At 36.9% G+C, this 10,031-nt stretch overlaps 1 protein-coding gene across 2 annotated transcripts in view; it reads right to left on the reverse strand.

Annotated features, from left to right (window-relative positions):
- Positions 1-5,335, reverse strand: part of LOC124170483 (solute carrier family 41 member 1-like) — a 28,348-nt gene extending 23,013 nt beyond the window's left edge. Inside the window, exons 1-2 of one of the 2 annotated variants that reach the window (XM_046549214.1) lie at positions 4,875-5,335; positions 4,677-4,703 (exon numbers count right to left, since the gene is read on the reverse strand). The gene's annotated coding sequence lies outside the window, so the exon portion shown is untranslated. Of the gene's footprint in view, positions 1-3,400; positions 3,462-4,676; positions 4,704-4,874 lie in introns of those variants that run through there. The other variant, XM_046549215.1, reaches the window with a different exon arrangement.
- Between the last annotated feature and the right edge of the window lie 4,696 nt (positions 5,336-10,031).

The following is a 10,031-nucleotide window of genomic DNA, read 5'->3' on the forward strand; positions in this document are numbered from 1 at the left end:
CTCATCATCATCATCATCATTAGTCAACAATCCTAAGATTGGTTTGACGCAGCTCTCCATTTCTTTCTCCTATCCGCTAATCTTTTCATAGCTACATATTTCTTCTCTTTTACATCCTTCATAACCTGTCTTATACAACTCATTCGGGGCCATCCCTTGCCCTTCTTCCCTTCCACCAGTCCTTCAACAATTGTCTTCATCAGACCATCGTGCCTCAAAATGTGGCCTACTAAGTTGTCCCTTCTTCTGCATAAGGTTTTTAGGAGGTTTCTCTTTTCTCCCACTCTTCTTAGCACTTCCTTGTTACTCACACAGTCAATCCATTTTATTTTCATCATTCATCGGTAGCACCACATTTCGAATGCTTCCACTCTTGACTTCTCTGCTGCTGTCAACGTCCAAGCCTCGCTTCCATAGAGAAACATACTCCATATGTAGCATATAAAAGAAAAATGGAGAAAAAGTCCACTGTGGACGGGAAAATGCCCATAATCATCACCCTTCTTCACAGTATATGCCTGCCTCACATTAGGCACTAGCATATTACCAAACGGAATTACTGAACAGACTTTAGTTGACTATGTACTAAGTAAATGTGGTTTCAAAAATATCTTCCAATTGTTTTTCTGATATAGCACTAACTGACACTATAGCATTGCCACAGTTAAGATAATAACATTACTACAGTTAACATATAATAGCTTTTTAACATCTGAAACTTAAGGGAATGGTAAAAAAAATCTGCGGAACATTAAAAAATAAAGTTATTTCCAAATAGAGATCCAGTGCCAAAAAGTGAAGCCTGAGAATAAGTTAAAAATTATGATACAACAACAGAGTGGTGACATTGATATCAATTAAGCGCTGTGAATTTACCTAACGATTCCCATAATCATCTGGTATTCATAAGTTAAATATCAATGGCATAGCTATGCTTAATGGGTGTAAACTAGGGATAGGTTGGCACACTGATTCTCGATTCTCAGAACTGGAAATGGAACCAAAACCAAAAAGAATGGGTAACAAAATCATTCAAGAAAAACACACGTAGAAAACTTTCCTCAATCAAAATTTACACAGCACACTTATACAAATCGATGCTATAGAACCTTAGAACTCCTTAGATGACTGACAGGATGCATTGTTTCAGTTATTTTTCATGAAAACACAAAGAAAATCATTAATGCTTTCATTAAAAAATTTGAAATGAAAATGAACCACTTAATTAAGAAGTAGGATCACGAGACAAAGCCAAGAACCAAACCAGATTCAGAGCCAATAATCAAGTGAAACCGACCCATTATTAACGTAAACAATAATCAAATCAAAACGTATATGTATTAGCAAGAACCTGCTCCAAGATAGTAAAATTAGAGCTCCCAAAGCAGCTGAATTAACCAATAGTTGACCAGATAGAGAGGTCATGATTGAGAGAGAGCAAAGATAATCTTTGGTCATCCAAGGAGAAAAAGTCAGGAAACCTGATGAGTTTTGTTCAATAAGTGGGGGACGGCATACTCGTGTAATGTCATGCTTTGAGAGGCCCTAAATCAGTAGTAAAAAGAAAAAGGAAGAAACTGCTATGAACTGAAACTCAAAATCGGAAAAATTAAGTCAAAGAATGAATGGAGTAAGTGCTAAGGAAGCAGACATAAATGGCTACAATAACAGGAACACCAACGTATAAATCCCTAATTATTAAAAGCTGGTGAAAAATTGTAAATAGAAAACTTCAGGAGGTTAAAGATGGACAGATGTATTATCTACTCTGCAAGTCTCCATCACTCAGTACTTCGACCTGAGTTTTTCATACACTCAAACAGGAATAAACCAAAGGCATGTGACTTTCACTCATTAAATGCACAGAAACCAGTTCTTTTGCTTTGGTTACTTCACACTGTAAAGACATCGAGATGTTAAAATCAAACATTTGAATCAGAGACCTTTAATTCGTAATAACCTGAAACTTTACCCTCCAAACCATTTCACTCTCCACCTTGCATTCACAGATGCATTTAAAACGACATAACCTGACTATTGAGAAAAGACCACCGTCAAAAACAATTTCGAAATTACTAAGGTTAGTCCTCAAAAAGTAAATTTTTTAGTATTTATTCATTAGGCATTCTAATCACAGTAATCTAAATACTGACCTTGCAAAAAGTTCAGCACTATTTTCATTTCTTTAAGTATCTAATCATTCCTAGTTTTTATAATGAAATAATATTTTCAATTGGTCCACGCTTACACTGCATGGACTTCCTTGATGATTGTTACACCATAATACTCATTCAAGATTTTGAAAATTTTGCATTAAAATGTTAGCTATCATTCCATAAAGGCCAAAATTCAAACCTCATTTCCACAAAGCTAGATCAGAAAATTGTTAATGAGGAGAGAAATGACCGATATTAGCAAAACACAGAAATAAAATTGACATCATTCCCAGTTTATTTCATCACAATCAATGACCTAGATACGGAAATAACAAACTTCAAAATCAAGTGCCTCAACTTTTTGTGAGGTCAATAACCTTTTATTAAATGACCCAAAAATGAAGGGTATGATCAATTGCTAAAGCCCTTATATTGGCAGAAATTTGCTTATTCTTAGTCTCAATCTCATTCCTTATCAAGATATACAAAGCAATAGATAACTCTTCAGTCAAGTGCATTTTCATCAATATTCCCTATATGATCTTCCTGCACTGAGAAAAGAATAGCTGTCAACAACATTGCTAACAGCAATGGACTGTCTCCATTTTCTCCTACGCATTGAAAATGTTTTAATAATCTAAAAATACTTCTCGCAAAATACTTTCAGCTTTTAAGCATATCATGTAGTTGATATTTATTTGAAAATGTATGGTTAACCATAGCATGTGAAATTTTGAGAGACAAAAACATTAGATACATTCTGATCAGACCTATTCAAAGGAAAAAAATAGATTTGGTCCCAAAGAAATGAGAAAATCAGAGCGACTTGCTCTATAAAATGGGTTCAATATCTTCATGGACAAGCGAATATCAAATACACATACAATCCAATAATGAATACATAAATTTACCTCTATGGATAGCCACAACACTATTCCCAAAAAAGTACATTTAACTTGGAAACAGGAAATTCTCAGCATTGATCACTCATACTTCCAATTTCAACAAAATAACCTTTCACTATTGGGGCTAATAAGCACACCAGCCTGAGTCATAGAACAGCAGAAAATGCTTTATACCCGAGTTAATGGGATAAGTGTGACAAAATGATAAATTAATGATGGCCTTTCACCGCAGAATACAAGTACAAGATGAACATAAATCTGCTTTAAAAGAGTATGATTTCATACAGGAAGATGATAAACATGCACATGGGGAACAATGAAAACACAATACACACTCACAATAGTCAAGAGCCACTGGGAATGACTTCCACTCTCTTTCAAATCCCCCCAGACAAATGACAGTAGTCTGCTATTTTGGGTTCTAGGTATTTGGCCAGGGTAGATAACTTTGAATCAAAGTAGGGTCTGTGATCTGAACACTGGGAGTTTGCCAATTTTATTTTGAAGTTTACCAGAAAGAAAGCCACATCAACAGGAATAAGGAGGTTAGTATCATTTCACTCAAGATAAATATCTCTTTTATTGATATTAACAAAAGAAGAATAGAATCACTTTCAGTGCGATCGAAACAATAACAGTCGGTTACAATAACTAATAAATCAACTAAATGTTTAACTTCCAGCGCCCAGAAGTACGACCAGACAATCGTAATCGACATTTTTTCAACTTCAACAGATAAAATGAACAAGCTGAATAGGTTGATGGACCAGATTTAAATAAATACAATGATGTAAAACTTATTTTTGACGGCGCGTCAATCCAGGTGAGTAATAGCGACGACTAAAAACCGCTCACCAAAACTAAAGCAAACAGTCACGGTTAGAAGTAATAGCGCGAGTGTGTCTACTTCGGTCAAAAAACTTAGCATAACATTGGATTACAGGGAGAATCAATTCTAAGGGACGTAGGCACATTGAAATTATGTCTTCGCGAGTTTTCCTACGTTGGTGTGACACAACGACATAGCGTGTTTGAAAAATAGAATTAGGAAAAAAATACGATACAATAGGGCCCTCAATTGTTTCAGTACTAATAACTTGATTACCTGCTCACCTCAACCTTCCACGAATCAATTGAACGACTTGAAGACGACTACGGATAACCGGTGCTGCTTGTTTATGTATGGCACCAAAAATATATTGACTAAACCCTCATACTTTACAGAAGCATTCCACTGCTAACGTTTATTTGTCAGAGGAATCACAAAACATGGCATAATTACTAGCATTATACAACATTTCAGGCTTAATTAGATGTAAATATACCAGGAAAAAAATCCATCGTTTGACCGAGACTGACTGCTTTAATGAGTGGCCGAGAGTAGCTATTATTCTAATACCGTGCATATAGATTTCTAACGACTGCGCACGAGCATGAAATGATCATGAAACCTGCAGTTAGACACAGCATGTGTTAATATGATGATGTCACTCCGAAGCTACACCGATAACGCTTTTACGTATTACGTGGAAGTCGACCCGCATATATCTTACCACATATGCGGGAAAAATTAACCGTTGCATACATAGGCATGTTATTATTTTTCTAAACTTACCATTATGATGTAAGCACACTCAGCAATCTGAAATAGGCAAAAACGATAGTAATTAGTATCGGCATGAATAATGAACATTTTCTTCACCAGAAAATCATCGATGTACACGAAGTTATAAACGAAAAATCAAAAGGTACATGCATAAAATTATACCAACTCATGGCCTATTTAAAATATAAAGAATAGATGAAAACTCACACTGCGTGTCATTTTTCTAATAACCGCTGACAGGTGGCCACTAACATTAACGAACGAGGCAAACGAAATGTGGAATGACTTAGACCCGTATAAAATTCACAAGGCACTTAGACAGTAAGAATATTTACTAATTTCACGACATGGCAGAGGTAAGAGGTATAAAAATACTTAAATCTACCACCCTTGCGAACGTCAAATCCTGATAAAAAACTAGAACTATAACACTCCGACTTCGACAGCTACTCATTACCACTCACTGAAGTTATCAGTGATGTGATTGTCAACAAACACGAGTCTGAAAACTTCCATGTCAGCAAATTCACTTTAAGTCTCACTTCACCATTACTTCCATTAATAATGGATTATAAATTAAATATTAAATAATAGATGGTTCTGCAACGCTGTTGATAATGAAAAAATAGTCCACCCTATTTCTGAAAGAATTCTTCAAAAATCGCCGACTCTGACGCTTAACGTTATTCAATTGGCTAAATTAGCTTACAGATATTTCCGGCGGCAGCGATGGTGACGCTGTAAACCAAAAACCAAAGAGCGGGAATTCTTAAATCATGCGAATTTCAATAAACTTAACCCTTCCGCTACGAGCGACGAAAATGTGCGGTAGGACGTTTCTTGACCTAGTAAAAGAAAGCCGCATATTTTTTTCGGAGATTTTCCTAAGCAGGAGATCGAATGCCGAAAACATAAGTTTCCTTGCCCTCCCCCTTTTATGTCGGTCGCGGGTTCGCGAAGTCTTTATAGTTTCAGGACCCAACAAAGCGGAACTTGAGCCGTACCCTCGTAATCCGGGAGCAGGTACCTGGACCCATCGTCTTATATTACCCCTGTTTGTGGTAAGGGACCGCGTTCATACAATTGTTCATTCAGTCAGTTTTCGAAATAAATATTTGTTCCTTTCTCAAAAAAATGTAAACTAAGAATTGAATTCTCTGTCTTTTGAGCAGCGTTTACAATTTTTAAACAAAATTCTACAATAAATATTAACTTATATATCGATTTCAGTGTGGACATCAACATGGAAAATTATTGCTGCATTAAATGCGTTAATATTGACAAGAGAGCTTCGTTCAAAATTCGACAATTCTCAGAATAAAACAAGGAATTCAATTCGAAGTCTGCAATTTACATGCAAGCAATATTTATGCATATAGCCAATTCATATAAACAAATCATGACTGACTGGGAAGCAATGCCACTGGTAGGGTTGTAAACCCTGAAAGGAGGGAGAGAGGAGCCTAACTACCCTCGGAGTCTGAGATAATGCAGAGTCCTCGCTAGGAAGGGTCAAAAAAGGTTGGTGCAGAGAGTGTGTGATTATCTGCGAGACCTTTCTTAACGAATGTCCTGCAACATTGCTCCATACAGTGGGGATGGAAGAGTCTCTAGGAGCTCAGCCCAGCAGTCATGCTAAGGCAATATGTAACTCCACCTTCTCGAAAAAGTTAAGAGATTTAAAGTAGGGAAAATTCGTTCTTTAAATATCTTTACTAGATATCAGAATGTCTATTCTATGAAAGTATGGCTGTTGATTTGACTTCAAAAACACTCCATGTTTCATATCCTATTTTTTATGACCTAAGAGGTTTTCCTTGGATCTTGGTAGAGGGGAGAAAATATGCCTTCTTGGTGCATTTTTCAAAATATTTTAACCATAAAATGCCGTCTTTTTGACCAAATAGAAGAGGTCATGAATGGGTCATGGTGGAGGAGAGGAAATATATTTTTGGCCTGGGATATCCAAATTGATATCAAGAGATTTTTTGACCAACTAAATGGTGTCTTTTTGACCTCTTTTTGATCAGCCAGAAGACGTCGTGGCTAGGTCATGGTGGAGGGAAGGAAATATGTATTACTGACTTGAGATTAAGACGTTTTTTCGACTATCTAAATGACGTCTAAAAGGTGTCTTTTTAACCTTGGTGTTATCCCTGGGTTAAACTCCATTATAGTATTAGTTTGGTTGCAGCCCCTAAATTTGCTAACTGGCTACAAGTTCAGGGAAGGGTACAGTTTAAGGAGGAAACTTGGACCCTCTCCTTATGGCTAGTTCCATGAAGAGGAAAGGAAAGGGCTTATAGCTAACAGGGAGGCCAAAATCAGTGTGAAAAGATGGCTACCCTAGGATGAGCCATGGAAGTGAAGGAAATTTTGTGAGGGCCTGCTGTGTACTTTTTTGTTCATTCATTCCGAGAAGGCATTAGAATTGAAAGTTGAAGGAAACAGCATTTATCAGACAGCTCATTATCACTATTATTGGTAGTGAGCTAATTTAAGTAAAGTTTTGATTTAAATATTCATGTCCAGCGCTTCTTTTATTTGGAGTTTCCTAATTTTCTCTCTGTAAAAGTTAGAAAACTTTTTGCCCTCAGCTAGGCATGCTTGGTTGAAATCTGTATATATTTCAAAACCAATGCACTAGAGAATCTCTTTGAAACACATTGAAAATCAGCTTGAACCAATAAATTGAATAATATTGCCTGTCAAAATTGACCCAATAAATCTTTCAATTTGATGGATGGATTGATAAATAAAGATAATGTTGCATCAGGAACTTCAGGAACAAATTCAGATTTTGGGGGTACAACGGTTTCTGAGAGCCACCTGCATTATCCTGTTCATCTGACTAAAAGCAACAAACTGAGCTGTACTGATATAATTTAATGTGTTGGTATCCAGATATAACGGGGAAATTTGATCTCTATGTCTTCTTTATTTAATGATTTGAAATATTAAATCTAATGGTTATAAAAATTTTTACCCTAACACTCATTCCTATCACAAAAAATTCACAGAGTAGGAAGAGGACAGTTTCAGTGCATTGACAAAATCTCTATACAGGTTTTGCCACACAGGGGCGCAGCTATAAGGAATTACGGCTTGGGGGGGGGTTTAGGCGCAAACAATACTTATGGGGGTGGGGGTATTGCATACCCACCAGGGTAAGCAGGAGTTGCAGGGACCCTCCTCCAGAAATATTTGCTGAATAATGGTTCAAAATGGTAAGTTTTACGGCTTTCTGAGGGTTATTTGATAACTCCTAACACTATTCTATAAGTAATACTGATCCAAATAAGTAAAATGGATTAAACTTAAAATTTATCTGAGCTCTGGGGGGGGGTTATATCCCCCAAACCCCCCCCCCCTTGCTGCGCCACTGTTGCCACACATGCACATAAACCTTTGTAAGAGTTGAAGGACCTCACTTAGTTTGCTTGGTTGTAATCTTCAGCAAAGTGGAGGATAATCAATTTCCGGTGGGGAAGAATAATTAGTTACTTTAGTACTTTACTTAAGTTATTACTTATATATTACTTAAGTTATTTATAGTGAAAAATTGATGGCCTGATATTTTGGGTCTGATCAGAGTGAACAACAGATTGTAAGGGCTGTTAACATGGTACATTAACCCATGAGAGTTTATGTCTGCATGTATGAACATGTGAATGAATGCAAAAATGCATTTCGTAACCATTCAATTTTTGTTAATGCAAGAATAGAAAACAGAGCCTGTTCTCATTTGGTTCATGTATTCATACATATTACATTCTGGTCCACAAAAATAGTTCATGTATTCACAAATTTACTTGTACCTACATGTGAACAAATCATGTAAACAGGCCTTAATATATGTTAAATCTTTAAAATTTGTGAAACGAATGCAGGGGATCTCATTTATATCAATGGAATATCCAGGGGTGGATCCAGGATTTCTTTCTGGGGGAGTACAAGCAAGGCCGTATCCAGGATTTTGTTCTGGGGGGGGCACAAGGATACCTCGTAATACAAAATGAACGCAATGATAATGGGACCGTATTAAAAATCTTGCATATTTTTTAAGGGTACATGCCCCTGTGCCCCTCTCCCACCCCCCCCCCCCCCCTAGATCCACCTATGGGAATATCCCAAACCTATTTGGGACAAAAATAGGATATCATGAAGCCATGGCGTGAGGCATGGTAAAAGGAAGTGAGGGAGAAAAGCGACTTGAGTTCTCCATAATGTGCTATCTGTGAATAGAATAATCAGCTGCATCCATGAAAGAAGAAATGGAGAAAAGAAGATGTCAAAGAAAAAAAGCAGCAATGCATTTAAAAACTGTGATTAGGGTGGAAAGGCTATAAAATATCAAACAGGACAGCGAAGAGAGAGATGTTGGTGGTGGCAAAGCATAACCTTGATATGCCTTAGGTGCAATATGGGCAGTTACTATAAATCTAAAATGTTGCTGCTTCTCTCCATTCCTGACTTCCTTGTCTTCTTTTATTGACCCAAAAATATTACATATTTTCTTGGTTGGTACCTAATGAGGAACAAAAATAGATTTCTGTGGTTCCTTAGTAAATGCATTTCTTCTTATTTCATTTTTTTTTCTCCATAGGAATAATTACATAGCAGTCCTCCCTTTCATGGTCAATTGATTTATCACCAGACTTCAAAGAATATTAATAGAAGATATAGGCTATATTTCACAAAAAGTTTAATAACACAACTGATTTTAACCCTCTCCCTACTGAAGTTTGCCTCATTCTCCGCTCTGTCCTAACCCGGCCGAAACCGGCCGCCACCATTTAACTTGCTCCTTCATAAACCGACCGAATCCAGCCAGCCTGCTCTGCTATACTTGGGGCAGCCTTTTGAGCCTCATAGTCATCTGTTTTATCTTGAGAGTCTTTGATCTTTGCTAGCGCAAGCATCCTTCTTATCTCTCATTTCATTAAGAAGAAGCAGAATATCGTCACCATAAGCTAAAATCCCAAGACAATAAGGTGCTTTGTTCCAGCTTGGTATATTAACTGGGAAGTAATGAGAGAAGATTCTAAAGCCATTGCGAAGGAATTTTTATGAGGGCCAGTTTTGAAATGATGAGATACGAAAACCTTAGGCCAGCCCTGTGTTATTTAGAGTGACTGTCATATCTAATGGCGATATTTCTTCGTGGGTGGCTACACACAAGCTCACACTTTTCCTATCTCATATGGCAAAGAGGCGAAGCTCAGCTCAAATGAAAAGAAAACTAATGCCCCTCAGTTCTGACCATGTTTTCTTTAAGTGAGGGTGCTGTTGCAGAAGAAGTGAACAGAAGTGAATTTTCAAGTGATTCAGACAGTTCTAGTTGTTTGAATTGAGAAGAAGGTT

Source organism: Ischnura elegans, chromosome X (genome assembly GCF_921293095.1).
Source record: "Ischnura elegans chromosome X, ioIscEleg1.1, whole genome shotgun sequence".
NCBI classification, from domain to species: domain Eukaryota; kingdom Metazoa; phylum Arthropoda; class Insecta; order Odonata; family Coenagrionidae; genus Ischnura; species Ischnura elegans.